Source organism: Lepus europaeus, chromosome 19, assembly GCF_033115175.1.
Source record: "Lepus europaeus isolate LE1 chromosome 19, mLepTim1.pri, whole genome shotgun sequence".
Lineage (NCBI taxonomy): Eukaryota > Metazoa > Chordata > Mammalia > Lagomorpha > Leporidae > Lepus > Lepus europaeus.
The window spans coordinates 61,437,085-61,453,545 of NC_084845.1; positions in this window are offsets into that span (position 1 = coordinate 61,437,085).

Sequence of the window (16,461 nt, forward strand, 5' to 3'; positions counted from 1 at the left end):
CCACAATGCAGCCAATTTTCTATGTTTTCACACCCTTTATGTGCTTTTTCTCCTCCCCCCACCCCCGGTAGTCATTCTGTGAATTCAGATAGACTTTGTTCAATTCCTATGGGAGCATTTCCATTAAAATTTAGCGCCACAACAAAAGTCTCATTAAGGACTTGCTGTGGTTTCCCAGTTTTAAAAATGAGACCCCTATCTTAACTTTCAAGTAGGCCAGAAACAATTTTGATGACAAACCATGACTGTCGAATTTGCCTCCTTGAGTCAGAGGCCCTAATGATCTTCTATTTTGTTGATCATATTGTATCCATGTCCATTCTGTTAGCTACTCCATATGATTAACCAAAGATGTCCCATTTCTTAGCATCTTGTTACTTGAATCTGTATGCTGCTAAAACTGACAGTGTGTGGAGTGAGTAACCAAAGACGATATCTTTACCTTGTCCTCCCTGAGCAGACCACAGCCTGAACAAGCGTTTGGGGAATGAAGTTCATTAAGTAGAACAATGAGCACTCCACTCTCATTGTTGTTGTTCATATTTTCTCTTACAGTGCGAGTGCCTCCTGGGCAGAATCAGCAAAGCAGACTTGGAGGTTTTGAAAATGTGAAAGGAAGTGTGAAAATATATCCGAAAATGTGGGGGTCATGCTAGATCTCGATAGGAGAAATAAATCAGTGTTTTGGTTTTTATGGTTGTAAGTGCTGTGAAATAAAGGCCATAAATGTCTGAACTAACAAGGAAGGATTTGGTAAAACAAATGGCTGAACTGCTCTTAGTAAATCCTGTTGAAAATGATTACACCACTCAAGATAGTATAAACAGAAATCTGTAAAACTCGAGGATGGATATGGAGCCATGGGATTTAATGAGGTCTGAACACAAGAAAGCCGTGTTACATAATCCGGTGGGCAAGGGCCACTGTGTTTAATTGTTGTCCAGACTTGATGCTCTTTGCTCTCTGACTGTCATCTCATCAGTTAAGGGCCTTGTCTTCTATCTCCCTTGTCCATGCACCGCCCTCGGCGATCTCCCAGCTGCTGGCTGAGTTCAAGGCAGAGAAGCAGAACCTCGGGTGGGGAAGTACTCAACCTAAGGCTTACGTCACCTGGCCCCATACCTCCCATTAAAGAAAAACCATGAGTTAGAGTCGCTCTCTCCATCCATATGTACATATAAAGTTTCCCCTTTATTAAGAGTCAGATTGGGAGCTGCCAACAGTACCCCTGATTGTACCTCCAAAGCCATCAAGGGACACGTGTGGTCTCTTCTCTGCTCCACATTTCATTAAATGTTTAATATAAATATAATAAAACCAAGTAAAATGTCAACTGCTTGTAGTCCCAAATGCAGAGAGATTATCAGGTAATGCTTCTGTCGTGACCAGTCCTATCTGAATTGTGAAAGTAGAAACTGCCATTTATTGTGTCTTTAACCATCACCAGATGGGACAACAGGGCTTTTCCTTTCAGTGCAGTGCATACCTGTAGCTAACGAGGTGAATGCATGTGTGCCACCACTAAGGGGGTTACTATTCATTTCCAAGTTGGCAATTGACAGAGGCTTGCACAATTCTTTGGGCCCTGAACGTGAACCAGATTCAGGGTTTACCGTAAGGTCTGTCTTCTCCGACAGTTGTACACTCCTTTATGTAAACTGCAGGTACATGCCTTATTATCCCTGTATTAGTCTGGGTAAATTCCACTATTCTCTAAAGCCAATGTTTATGCTTTTAAAATAGTTATCTTTGTGTGGTGGAAGTCATCATTATGATCCTCCTTGGAGGGTAATTTTGGAGAAACTGTTTGAAATCAAGATTAAGAGGCAGTAGGCTGGATGAGGCAGCGTGGGACAGGGAATCCACCTGCTTTGTCAGCTGGAGAAAGAATGTGCCATACAAATCTACCCAAGACATCTTTACACTCCCCAGGTCTCCGGTTGAGTCTAAGCAAATTTAGTTCTAAAATTTATTTTTTAATTTTTTTTAAAAGATTTATTTACTTATTTGAAACTTAGAGTTACAGAGAGAAGGAGAGGCAGAGAGAGAGAGAGGTCTTCATCTGCTAGTTCATTCCCCAGTTGGCTGCAATGGCTGGGGCTGAGCCAATCTGAAGCCAGGAGTCAGGAGCCTCTTTCAGGTCTCCCACACAGGTGCAATCAGCGGTTTTACCCACTATGCTGCAGCACCAGCCCCCATTTGGCTTTTATTTTAGCTCTTATTGTCAAATAAAAAATATAGTTGAAAACCTCAAGAACAGACTAGATCAAGGAGAAGAAAGGGTATATGAACTTGAAAATGAGTCTTTTGTAATAGTCCAGGTAGACAAAGAGAAAATCTTTGGGCTATCATTAAACAAGCTAATATTTGCATGCTGGGAATTCCTGAGAGAGAAGAATGGCACAGAAAACCTATTAAATGAAATAATTGCTGACAACTTTCCCAAACTGGAGAGAATATGCACACCAACATACAGGAGACCCCTAGGAATCCAAATAGACATGACCAGAAAAGATTCTCACCATAGCAGATTAAGGTCAGCCTCTCAAAAGCACAACACAGAGCTCTCTAAACTTTGCAAGTGAAGAGTGCCAGGTTACGTTTAATGGGACTTCCATTAGATCAACAGAAAATTTCTTATCACAAGCTTTACAGAACAGGAGGAAATGGAATGACATATTCCAAATTCTGAGAGAAAAGAACAACTAGCCAGAAAAAAATATATATCCTACTATATTTTTATATATATACATATATTATATATACATATATTTTTATATATATATAATTTTAAAGGGTCGTAGAAGGCTTTTTTTCTTTCTTCCTTTATTTGAAAGGCAGAGTTGCAGAGAGGCAGAGAGAGGTCTTCTATATGCTGGTTCACTCCCCAGTTGGCTGGAGCTGCGCTGATCCGAAGCCAGGAGCTTCTTCTGGTCTCCCACGTGGGTGCAGGAACCCAAGCACCTGGGCCATCTTCCACTGCTTTCCTAGGCCATAGAAGAGAGCTGGATCAGAAGAGGAGCATCCAGTACTAGAATTGGCACCCACATGGGATGCCAGAGCCACAGGCAGAGGATTAACCTACTGTGCCACAATGCTGGCCCCTGCCCCACTTCTGATCCAACTCACTGCTAATGAGCCTGGGAAATCAACAGAAGATGGCACAAGTGCTCAGGCCCTGCACCCATGTGGGAGATCTGTAAAAAGCTCCTGGCTTCCAGCTTTAGCCTGGCCCAGCCATGACTTTTGTGGCTATTTTTGGAGTAAACCAGCAGATGGAATCTCCTCTTCTCTCCCTCTCCCCCTTTCCCCCTCTCTCCTTCTCCCTCTACAATTGTGACTTTCAGATAAGTAAATCCTAAAAGATGTGTGTCTCATCCCTCATCTAGTGATACAAAAACCTTTTTATCTTCAGTAGCTATTGTCTGTTCTTCTTTGTGACTTGCCTACTAATATTATTTGCTAAATTTTTTGTTATCTTGTTTTATTTGCTCTTATCAATTAGATTAACATTGTATATTAGCAGTATGTATTAGCTTTTTGTTTGTCATGCTAATTCTAAATGCTTTCCCAAATCTATTGTTTATCTTTTGCTTTTGTTTATAGAAGTTTTAACAAACTATTGTTTTATATAATAAAACAGAGATGTTAAGATCCCCTCACTATATTAGTAATTTTTTCCATAAAAAGTTTTATAATCACTGTCATATAATACAGCTATGTGAGAGAGAAGTTTTATTAAAATCGTTAGCCCAAAATTGCTAGTTTTAAATGATGAATTGAAATTCTTTCCATATTTTCCTATGACCTGGAAAGAAATAGTAAAATATTACTTAAATTGAAGTGTGTGGGTGTGTGTGTGTAGGGAGCTGGTTGTGGTGCAGTGAGTTAAGCTACACTTTGGGATGTCAGCATCCCATATGGGAGCACCTGGGTGCAGTTCTGGCTGCTCCACACTTCCAATCCACCTTCCTGATGATGATCCTGGGAGGCAGTCGGTGATGAAATGAATTTCTAGTACTGCTTGAGAGACCTGGATGGAGTTTCTGGCTCCTGGCTGCTGACTTTGGCCTAACTCAGCCCCAGCTATTGCTACCGATTGGGGAATGAACCTCTATTTCTCTCTCTCTCTTCTCTGTCACTCTGTCTGAAGTAAATAATTGCCAGTTAAGAAAAAGTAGTAGAGGGTTGAGTGTTTGGCTTGGTGATAAATAGTCTGGTCAAGGGGGCTGATGTTGTAGCTTAACAGGTTAAGCTGCTGCCTATAATGCTGGCATCCCATATGGCGCTGTTTTGAGTCCCAGCTGCTCCACTTCTAATCCAGCTCCCTGCTACTGTTCCTGGGAAAACAGTGAAAGATGGCCCAAGTGCTAGTACCCACAAGGAGGCCTGGATGAAGCTCCTGGGTTCTGGCTTTGGCTTGGCCCAGCTCTGGATATTGTGGCCATCTGGGGAGTGAACCAATAAATGAAAGATCTCTTTCTGTCTCCGCTCCACCCTGTAGTTCTGCCTTTCAAATAATGAATAAAATAAATCTTTGAAAGAAATAGTTTGGTTAGGATGTCTGCATCCTGTATTTGAGTGCCTAAGTTTGGGTCCCTCTTCAGGCTGTTGATTCCCGCATCCTGACAGGACAGCACTGGAAGGCAGCAGGGGAGGGCTCAGGTAGACACCGGTCACCCACATGGGAGACTTGGGTTGAGCTCTGTGCTCCTGGCTTTGATCCTGCTGAGCCCTTGAGGGCATCTGGGGAGTGAACCACCTGTGGTTGGGAGCTCTGTGACCTTTCTCTCTCTCTCTCTCTCTCTCTGTGTGTGTGTGTGTCTGTATCTGTGAGTGTATCTGCCTTTCAAATAAATAAAAGCAAGTTTTTGTTTTAAAAATGACATGTAATTTAGCTGTAAGATAAGCTGGAGTGAGTTTTCTTAAAGGTAGAGGTTTAATTAGTCCTCCATTCCCTTTCTTTCTTTCTTTCTTTTTTTTTTTTTAAATTTTTGACAGGCAGAGTGGACAGTGAGAGAGAGACAGAGAGAAAGGTCTTCCTTTGCTGTTGGTTCACCCTCCAATGGCCACCAAGGTAGGCGCGCTGCGGCCGGCACACCGCGCTGATCCGATGGCAGGAGCCAGGTGCTTCTCCTGGTCTCCCATGGAGTGCAGGGCCCAAGGACTTGGGCCATCCTCCACTGCACTCCCTGGCCACAGCAGAGAGCTGGCCTGGAAGAGGGGCAACCGGGACAGGATCGGTGCCCCGACCGGGACTAGAACCCGGTGTGCCGGCGCCGCAAGGCGGAGGATTAGCCTAGTGAGCCGCGGCGCCGGCCTCATTCCCTTTCATAATTATGTGCTTGTTCAGGTTGTTTCTTGGATAAATAGTACATTTTTTGGTCATGATTTCCATAGCTGTCTTGTAGTTGCTCTTGCTTTTTTTTTTTTTTTTTGGACAGGCAGAGTGGGTAGTGAGAGAGAGAGAGACAGAGAGAAAGGTCTTCTTTTTGCCGTTGGTTCACCCTCCAATGGCCGCTGGTGCCGGCGCATCTCGCTGATCCGAAGGCAGGAGCCAGGTGCTTCTCCTGGTCTCCCATGCGGGTGCAGGGCCCAAGCACTTGGGCCATCCTCCACTGCCTTCCTGGGCCATAGCAGAGAGCTGGCCTGGAAGAGGGGCAACCGGGATAGAATCCGGCGCCTCAACTGGGACTAGAACCCCGTGTGCCGGCGCCGCAAAGTGGAGGATTAGCCTGTTAAGCCACGGCGCCGGCCTGCTCTTGCTTCTTAAATTCCTTCTGAAATTTTAGAATTTTCCATGAACTTAACCTTAGCTCCCTTTTTCTCAAGTCCTGCCGTGTAACGTGATGTGTTTGCAAAGCTCTGGTAGTTGCAGAGCTCACAGGCTCTGTGCAGAGGTGAGTCAGCGAGTTCTGGGGGCAGGACGGCCCTTGTGGCTGAGAGAATGAGCTCGTGGACTCCACATCTTCTGCCAAGGCTGGAGGAGGAAGCTCCCCTGCTGTCTTTCTGAGGGGTTGACTGCCATGCCTCAGAGGCAGGCCCTGGCCATGTGTGTTACTTCCTTCTTCCAGGGCCCACCAGGGTTCACACAGCTGTGTAGATGGACAGGTGCTGCTGTTCCTCCAGAGACTCCACGGCTTGGGACTGCTCGTCAGCATCTACCAAAGAGGGGGCCGAGAGAAGCTCTCTGTTTTCCAAGGCCTTCGAAGAAGGCAGGCCTGCCTTGATTTCCTCCCCTGGAATCCTAGTAGGGTTGGTGACCTAAGATGCCTGGTCCACTAGCAGCCTGCTTGACAGGGTTGATCCCTTGGTCTAGAGCGGGTGTCGAGAACAAGAGCACAGCAGTGATAGGTGATCGGCATGTCCCAGTCGCACAGAAATGACTTCCACGTTGAGCCACAGCTTGTGAAGATACATCTTTTGTGGTAGTCTTTAAAAAAAAAAATGCGGTCTCCCTTTAACACACTTTGGAATCAAATGCAACCGCATATTAAGTGTTTGCCTCCTACAAATGCGACGTGACATGAAATAGAAAGAAGAGCGAACATTCTTCTGCAAGTAATTTTGTAATTTACAGACTGGCCCACGTGGATTTCAGTTTCTTAATAAGCTAAATCATGTTTTGCTGTCCTGCTGTGAATCTAATCATAATCATATGAGTATTTTTCCTGCTCTTCGAGATGCCGGTTGCCCTGTACGTAACAGCTCTGCTTTGGAGGCAGTGGCAGGAGCCCTGGGCTCCCCTTGTGTTCTCCCATCCTCTGACAGAAATGCTTCTCACTTCTCCCCGGCATGGCTGCCGTGGTCTCCACTGGCATCTCCTCGGCACCATCTGTGGACCGCTATTTTGTGGGAATTTGTGTGGATTCCAAGTACGAATTCAGCTCAACAGGCTGGAATATTTAGTTTTTAAGAGGAAAGAAAATAATCGATCAATTCCTATTCCAGCCCCCCCCCCCCCCCCGCCCTGCCCCAGTCCATCTTCATGTGAAGATGTTCTCACAGCTTTGAAATGGAATCAAATTTCCAGGCTGCACAATTAAATTTCAGTCAAAAATTCCACTTACCAGAATGCTCACAATACTAATAGTGTTGTTAGAAATAAGACACTTGATTAAAAGGCGGGTACACTTGTCTGTATCTTTAATGTGCATTCCCAATGAGTCTTAGCAGGAGGTTGATTCACATGAAAATGCACAATTAGCTCATCCAAGTTTAATACACCATTATCTGCACCCAGGCCCTTTCTTCATTACCATTTGAATACGCTGTTTTCTTTGGAGTTTCGTGCGAGAAGCAAATCCCTCTATATGGCACACAGCTCTGCGCTCGCATTTGTCTGCCTTTGCCCTTTAGACAAAAGGCCAAAACAACGTGTTCTTTGGTGCATTAATTTTCAATCTCTGGCTATTCTTGCAGCACTTTCTTTTCCAAGGGACTTTAGTCAGTACACAATGTGGAAGTAGATACAGCCAAGGGATTTGTTTGATAGTCTGGATGGTGGCACACCATCTTGCCCATGTGGATTCCAGATAAGAAGGGGCTGCTTTAAAGAGATGCTGAAACCCAGTGAAACAAAAATATTACTTGAGTCTGATGTCGCCGCTATGGAACGCTTCACTATCTGGACTTTGGAATCTGGGTCAGCTGGTTTTCTGAAGTGAAAACAGAAGTTTTGTTTAATTCCTGTCAAGGTTGTCATCCGGGTTTTCATGAGCTTTCAGGGTTTCTGGCCACGCTCCCACAGTTCTGTGAGCAGCCGCAATACTCAGCACTCCATTTAACCGGGAGCAAATGGAATAAAAACCAGATTTAAAATACTGTAAATGTTGTTTAATAATTTATTTACTTTTTTTCTCTCATTTTCAGCATTGCTTATATATTGCCCTTCAGACACTTAAATGCATTTTTTTTCTTGGAAGAATTATTTCTTATAAGTGACAATTTCTACTCTTGAATACTGAATTATATAGGTGTTCTAAGCAAGAAGCAATTTTAAAAACAAGCCCATTAGTTGTTCACAGATTTATGCAGTAAAATAGAGATATGACGTATTTGAGGTACACAGAAGTTCAAAACTATTGTTTGCTGATAGGTAATTTTTTTTTAAAGGTTTTTTTATTTACTTGAAAGGCAGAATTACAGAGAGGCAGAGGCAAAGAGATAGAGAGTTAGAGAGAGAGAGAGAGAGAGAGTGAGAGAGTGTGTGTCAATCTTCCATCCCCTGGTTCACTCCCCAAAGGGCCACAACAGCCGAGCTGGGCCGATCTGAAGCCAGGAGCTACTTCTGGGTCTCCCATGCACATATAGGGATCCAAGCACTTTGCTCATCTGCTGCTGCTACCCCAGGCAGAGAGCTGGGTTGAAAGAGAAGCAGCCAGGACTGGAACCAGTGCCCATATGGGATGCTGGCATTGCAGGCAGAGGATTAACCTACTGTGCCACAGTGTCAGCCCCAGTAAATTATTCTTAATATTACCTATAAGGGGGTCGGTGCTGTCATAAATTGTTTGGTAATTTGCTGTAGGAGTAAGTGTGGCAAAAGAACTGTAAGAATTAGAAGAGTACATCATGGGGGCCGTCGCCGTGGCTCACGGCGTCCCATATGGGCGCCGGGTTCTAGTCCCGGTTGCTCCTCTTCCAGTCCAGCTCTCTGCTGTGGCCCGGGAGGGCAGTGGAGGATGGCCCAAGTGCTCGGGCCCTGCACCCACATGGGAGACCAGGAAAAAGCACCCGGCTCCTGGCTCCCACCGTGGTGGCCATTTGGGGGGTGAACTAATGGAAGGAAGACCTTTCTCTCTGTCTCTCTCTCTCACTGTCTAACTCTATCTGTCAAATAAAAAAAAAAGAAGAGTATATCATGAAAATCTAAGCTTACATATTCAGATTGCTTCACAAGAGGCTTTGTCATTCAGGTTTTAAAAAGTTGAAATTGGGGTCGGCGCTATGGCTGGGCTTCTGCCTGAGGTGCCGGCATCCCATATGTGCTCCAGTTCATATTTTGGTTGCTCCTCTTCGGACCCACCTCCCTGCTAATGGCCTGGGAAAGCAGTAGAAGGTGGCCCAAGTGCTTGGGCCCCTGCACCTGTGTGGGAGACATGACAGAATCTCCTGGCTCTTGGCTTTGGATTGGCCCAGCTCTGGGTGTTGTGGCCATTTGGGGAGTGAACCAGTGGGTGGAAGACCTTTCTCTCTCTTTCCCTCTCACTCTCTAACTATAACTCTCAAATACAATATTTTAAAAAAAGAATAATGTACTAAGGGTAAGGATAAAAAGGCTTATCAGAGGGTAAAGGACATAGAATTGATTGGTTTATATTCTTTAAACTTTCTACCTTTGCTAATTAGGTATTTGCCTCATTTTTTCTGAGACTTAGATGCTTCTTTTGTATTCATTGTGGTAGCTGTAAAAATGGCATAACAACTTCTGTGTACCATTGTTGTGAGGATTACAGAGAAAATTGCAAAGCATTTAGTACACAAGTTTATCAAAGTTGCAGAATGTGAGATAAATGAAAAAATTGACTGTGTTTCCACACACTAGCAGTAAATACTAAGAACTGGAAATTAAAAGAATTTTACTTGCAATAGTATCAAAAGGAATAAACAGAAATGAACTTTAAAAATGAAATGTAAGACATGTACTCTAAAATCTACAAATCACTGATAAAGAAATTAAAGATGAACTAAATGAATGGAAAGCTATTCCATGTTCACAGTTCAGAAGCTTAATGTTGTTAAGAAAGAAATACTCTCCAAATTCATCCACAGATACAACACCATGGTTATGCAAATCTGTCATGTACAAATGCAAGGACTCTCAGATATCTAAAAGAATTTTGAAAAAGGAAAACCAACTTGGAAGACTCCTACTTTAGAAATTTAAAACATACTACAAGCTACAAAGTTGACATTGTGCTACTGGCATAAGGATAGCCCTACAGTAGGACAGTGTCGAAGAATCAGGAGTCGAGAAATAAAGTCAAACATCTGTGGTCAGTTGATTTTTGACTAAGATGCTAAGAAAATTCAAAGGGGGAGAGAATGCTCTCTTCAACAGATGTTCCTGGGACAACTGGATGTTCACACACACAGGAATAATTGACACCACACCCAAGAATTAAATCAAAATTGGTCCTAGAGTGAAATGTAAAAGCTATGAAGGGACTTCAGTTAGTTTTCCAGTAAAACAGAATTGAAAGGTCAAAATAAAAAAACATGAAATTCGTTTCTCAACGTATGCTCCATGAAGTTCAAGATAATTTTGTAAGAGATACTGTTTAGTTCATCTCTAAAGAACTCTGAGGGTCCTAGAAATTTAACCAGTGAAAGCAGTATTTATTTATTTATTTATTTTTTGTAAGTACTATTAGCTGGAAAAGAATGGATGTGTTTGGAAGATTTTTTTAACTTTTATTTAATAAATATAAATTTCCAAAGTACAACTTTTGGGTTATAGCGGCTTTTTCCCCCCATAACTTCCCTCCCACCTGCCACCCTCCCATCTCCTGCTCCCTCTCCCATTCCATTTACATCAAGATTCATTTTCAATTATCTTTATATACAGGAGATCAATTTAGTATATATTAAGTAAAGATTTAACAGTTTGCACCCACACAGAAACACAAAGTGTTAAGTACTGTTTGAGTACTAGTTATAGCATTAATTCACATAGTACAACACATTAAGGACAGAGATCCTTCATGGGGAGTAAGTGCACAGTGACTCCTGTTGTTGACCTAACAAATTGACACTCTTGTTTATGGCATCAGTAATCACCTGAGGCTCTTGTCATGAGTTGCCAAGGCTATGGAAGCCTTTTTTTTTTTTTTTTTTGACAGGCAGAGTGGACAGTGAGAGAGAGACAGAGAGAAAGGTCTTCCTTTTTGCCGTTGGTTCACCCTCCAATGGCCGCCGCGGTAGCGCGCTGCGGCCAGGCGCACTGCGCTGATCTGATGGCAGGAGCCAGGTGCTTCTCCTGGTCTCCCATGGGGTGCAGGACCCAAGGACTTGGGCCATCCTCCACTGCACTCCCTGGCCACAGCAGAGAGCTGGCCTGGAAGAGGGGCAACCGGGACAGGATCGGTGCCCGAACCGGGACTAGAACCCGGTGTGCCGGCGCCGCAAGGCGGAGGATTAGCCTAGTGAACTGCGGCGCCGGCCTGGAAGCCTTTTGAGTTTGCCAACTCCGATCTTATTTAGACAAGTCCATAGTCAAAGTGGAAGTTTTCTCCTCCCTTTAGGAAGATTTTTTTTAAGATTAGGAAAAACAAAAAAGTTATAAGGAGCCTAATTGGACTGTAGGGTGGATGCCTAGGAATTTCCCATTGAATTTGTAAAATGCCCTTGTTTGATTCGAATGAGCAGAACATTGTGGTGGAGAGAGACTTTCTGGTGGGGTTTTCTGGATTTTTTTCTGCTAAAGCTTTGGCTGACTTTGTTGGAACACTCACGTAATAAGCAAATGTTATCTTTTGACCTTCAGGAAGATGACAAGCAGAATGCCTTGAACTTTGCAAAAAACTATTGTCATCATGTCTGCTCTTGACTCCACTTGTGCTTTTATTGAGCTATGTCCACCTCTTTTTATTATTTTGTTTAAGATTTTTATTTGAGAGGTAGAGTTACAGAGGGAGGGAGAGACAGAGAGAAAAGTCTTCCATCCACAGGTACACTCCCCAGATGCCTGCTACGGCTGGAGCTGAGCCTATCCACAGCCAGGAGCCATCTTCCATTGCTTGCCCAGTCCAGAGCAGAGAGTTGGATTGGAAGAGGAGCAGCCAGGACATGAACTGGTGCCATGTGGGATGCTGGCACCGCAGGTGGAGGCTTAGCCTCAGCGAAGGCCCCCATGTCCACCTCTTGGTAGCCTTTGCTTTGATGGTGCTGTGTCTTCAGGATTGTGGTGGTGAAGTCCTGTTTCTTCTCCTGTCCCAGTTCCTCACAGACTTGCTTCTTGATCCCATGTGTTTCAGTTTCCACTGGAGGCTCAACTCATGTGCAGCTCATCTACGCGCCACAGCTTTGGCACCCACTAAGCAGAATTTTGTTCCACTTTAATTTCTCATTCAGAGCTGGGGAAGCTGAACCAAGTGAGATGTCTGTGATGCTGGCTGTTGTTTCTGCTGTTGATCATTGATCCTTATCCATGAAAGCAGAAACAAGATGGATTCTTTCTTAGCAAACTGATGTTGATAGTCTGCCACTATGGGCTTTGTTTTTAAAATGGGTTCCTCTCCTCTTACTAGGAGTTACCCATTTGTAAATAGTAAATTTCTTTGAGGTGTTGTGCTCAGAAACTTTTGGAAAGGAAAACATTAATGAGTTCACCATCCTTTCCCTCAGCCTTCACCATTAATTTGATTTTTGTTCTTGCTTCAATTTTAACACTTGGTTCCTATTGCTCAAATGGGACTCTTTCTCAGACGAGATTGGGCATGTTCAGGGTTGTATGGCTGTAGACAGGGACTCTTTTCAATCCAACATCTTGGCCTTTTTAGTGCCTCAAACTAGATACTATTCAGAAATGCTATAACGATTTGGTATGCCTTTATTTTAATGCAAATATTCTTTGAAATATCAAGAAAAAATTTATAGGATCACAAAGTAGATCAGTGGTTGGGACAGGTGGAGTTGACAGCCAGGTACAAATTTGAATTTTGAGAAGATTAAAATCTCTTAAAATTAGATGATGGTGATGGTCGCACATCCCTACGTTGTGTAAGAAAGTACTTAATCATATCCTTTAATTGGGTGGACTTTATGGCATGGGAATTACAATAAAACTCTTAAAAAACATTATAAACATCTGGCAAATTCCTTGGCATATAGTAGTTGCTTACTACTTTGGCAACAATTGATGCTTTGCTTTGTTGTTCAGTGTTTCAGTCAATAACATTCACTGGGTGTGCGTTTGTGTTAAGCAGTTTTCTAGATGACGATACAGGAGTCATCAAGACACTCAACGTTCCTGTTTCTAGATGCCTTCATGGGTGAAGGGACAGAAAACAGACAACAACAAAAGACACTGGAAGAGGGTTTCTGGAGGTGGAACACTAACTCAATATAGAAAGGATGGTCAGATTAATGATTTCAGGAATCCTTAATTGTGAAAACCTGGGGGTCAGATTTTGGATTTATTCCCTCTAGCACAGAAATCTTGGCAGTGTTCAACAAGAGAAGACAATGGATTTGTGGTGCAGTAGGTGAGGACATGAGTTGTACAGGATGACATTGATAGACTGCATGTCTAGATCATACCAGATCTTACAGGTCTGCATTTATTTGTAGTGCTTCGAGAAGTTACTGAAAAGCCAGAAGCCAGCCAAGATGAGCTTGTTATTGTTGAGATTTTACAGATCTGAATTATAACAACCCTCTCTCCTATTCAGATTATGAGTATATTCAAAAATAAGAAAAAAGAAATCCACAAATGGAGGCTTAAATACTGCCTCTTTTCTTTTTTTTTTAAAAAAAGATTGTATTTATTTATATGAGTGGCACAGCTACAGAGAGAGAGAGAGAGAAAGATCTTCCACCGGCTGGTTCACTCCCCAAATAGCCACAATAGCTGGAGTGGAGCCAATCCGAAGCCAGGAGCCAGGAGCTTCTTCCGGGTCTCCCATGTGGGTGCAGGGGCCCAAGCACTTGGGCCATCTTCCACCACTTTCCCAGGCCATAGCAGAGGGTTGGATCGGAAGAGGAGCAGCCAGGACTTGAACCAGTGCCCATTTGGGATTCTGATGCTGCCGGTGGAGGCTTAGCTCATTGTGCCACAGCTCTGGCCCAACTTTTTTTTTTTTTTAAGTGATGATACCGTTTGAAGCTTTAATTGATGAGTAAGTAGTCTAAAAGTGGACATAGAAGTCTACCCATCCACAGAAACCCTGGACCTTCCCCATGGGCTGAGATCCTTACTAATTAGTCAATGAAGTAGGAAGAAAACCCATTGAAAGATATATTTCTGAGTGGGGTGCAGATGAGAGGTCAGAGTAATTCTACACAGGGTGGACTACCATGAGGAAAACAAAGGGCATTGTTATGTAGTTTTACATAGTTCTGACTAGGAATTAATAGAACCAGCTGTCTTACCACACAAGACGAAGAATGAAGACACTGAAAGTATTGTGGATTTACCCACATGGAGCATCAACAATTTTTACATATAGGGTTTTTAAAGGAATTTTTCATCTCAATCACAATGAATCTTTCTGTGTGTGTTGGAAAAAAGAAAGAGTTGTGTGTTCAGTAACGATGTAGTTTGGTTGTCTTGAGATCTTGCTGAGAAAACTTCGTAGGGTCAGCCTATGGAGGTTAAATGCAGGAAGAGGAAGATTGACTGTGAGGATCCATACTGAGCAAAGAGAACTTGGAACCACTACATGGTTGTATGGGGCTCAAATTTTTCCTCTTGGTATAAGGAAGAATCCTGAAATGAAATTGAACTTAGGTAAAGAAAGAGAAAATACATAGTTGATAAAATTCAAGAACAGGTAGGGAAAAGTAGTTGAAGGAACTTCTATTTGTATTACATTTCTGAGCAGTCTCATTAGTGTGAGGCTTGCTGGTACATTACAATATGGTGATTGTGCAGAAAAGAATGAGATGCTGATGGGCTGAGCCTGTTGGCAGAAGGCTACTTTAATAAATGATTCTTGACTACGGCGTGCACTGCTCTTGTGAATGAAAAGATAAAGTTCAGGCTGGGCATCATTTAGAGGAGTGATTGACTCCATTTGCTTAGAAACCTAGATTTAGACAGCAACAGAGCCTTTTTGATGGTTCCCTTCAAAGAAAAGTTTGCAATGAAATAGAAATGGGTTTAGACAAATCTGAATTCCTGCACACGGAATGTGGTTGGTTTGCTTATATGATAGAGGGTATAATTTAAGAGGGGCAACTACAGTGGCCTGATTAAATCACTGAATTGTAAGTAGAAATTAATGTAATGGAAGTAATAGATGAAAGTAAATTAAAGTAATAGAATTCTAAAACCTAATAAAAAAACTTTACTAACAGGTTCAAAAAGGAAAATGAAGTAAATTTTTTTAGGGACAGTGGAAAATTTCTCCTAGAGATATATATGAGGCAAAGTAATAGCTTTTTTGGGACATTTTAGTAGGAAGAAGTCTAGCAAGGTGATTTCTCAAAGTCTATCACAGCCCAATGAGTTTATGAAATGTGGTCAGAGAAGAGCACAAGGTTCTTTGTCAAGGCTGCATAGCTGAGCCCCTTGGAATTGACTGAGTGCATAGCATTGTGTCATTTATTGCAAAAATATTATCAATCACCAGGGGCAATTATTCACTTTTTTATAATATGAGACAGTTCCACAGTGTCCTGAGACATATTTATCTTCAGTAAATCAAAGAGAATGATACTAATTATTCTCACTTATCTTCTCACTTTTCTAAACAAATGGAAGGACAAAACTGCAAACTTATCAGAATGTCATGATTAATTTTGTACCTTCAGTAAAAAGTGAAAAGCTAATTTTACATTAAAAATGTCACTATAGAGAGCCAGTTCTGATTAGGATGTAGAAGAATGGGAAACATGTCCTCCCTTTCATTGCCAAAAGAAAAAACCAGAAGAACTAAAATTATCCCCATTTCTGCTGGAAAACAAGAGTATTGGGTTAAAAATATGCAAATATGTTTAGCAGAGATAAAAGGTTGCTCTTCTATATTAAACCAATGGCTTTGTCTATTTGTGGATGGTTGAAAGTGCCTGGGAGGAGAGACTTCTGCTGTGTGTGAGATTTTATTTGCATTATGTTAATTAAGGACAAAGCATGAGAAATTAATAAAAAATAATTGAACAATGCTAATAGCTGGTTCTTGAAGAAGAATAATAAAACTGATAAATCCCTGTCAATAGAGTTTAAGATGAAGTGACATACAATGTGTTACTAAATCTTAAGAAAATAGTAAAGATGAAAATGTATGCCACTCATTTAAAACAATAGTCAAGAGGGCGTTGTTATTGAACATTCAAGTGCAATGAATAGTGTTCAGGTGGACACAACTTTACAAAAGTGACTCGGGAAGAGGACATATGAGTAGCACTTAATCTAGTAAAAGTTTGTAAGGCAAGGTCTAAAAAAATGAAACAAGAACATAAAGTTTTAACATTTGAAGATCGATCAGTTTAGTTATATACATCATCAGATAAGAGGAGAAGGACAACATGATTACCTGAGTAAATGCATAACGAATACTTAATAAAATCATAAAACCAAGGAGCATTTTAGAAACCAGAAGGGACTTGACTTGGGGTGAATACTTGGTCTAGTAGTGAAGACACTACTTGGCATGCCTGTGTCCCGTCCAATAGTGCTTGGGTTTGAGTCTCCGTCCCACTCCCTATTGCAGCCTCCTACCAAAGCACACCTTGGGAGTCAGTAGGTGGTGGCTGAAATAGTTGAGTTCCTGCCACCCATGTGGGAGATTTGGGTTG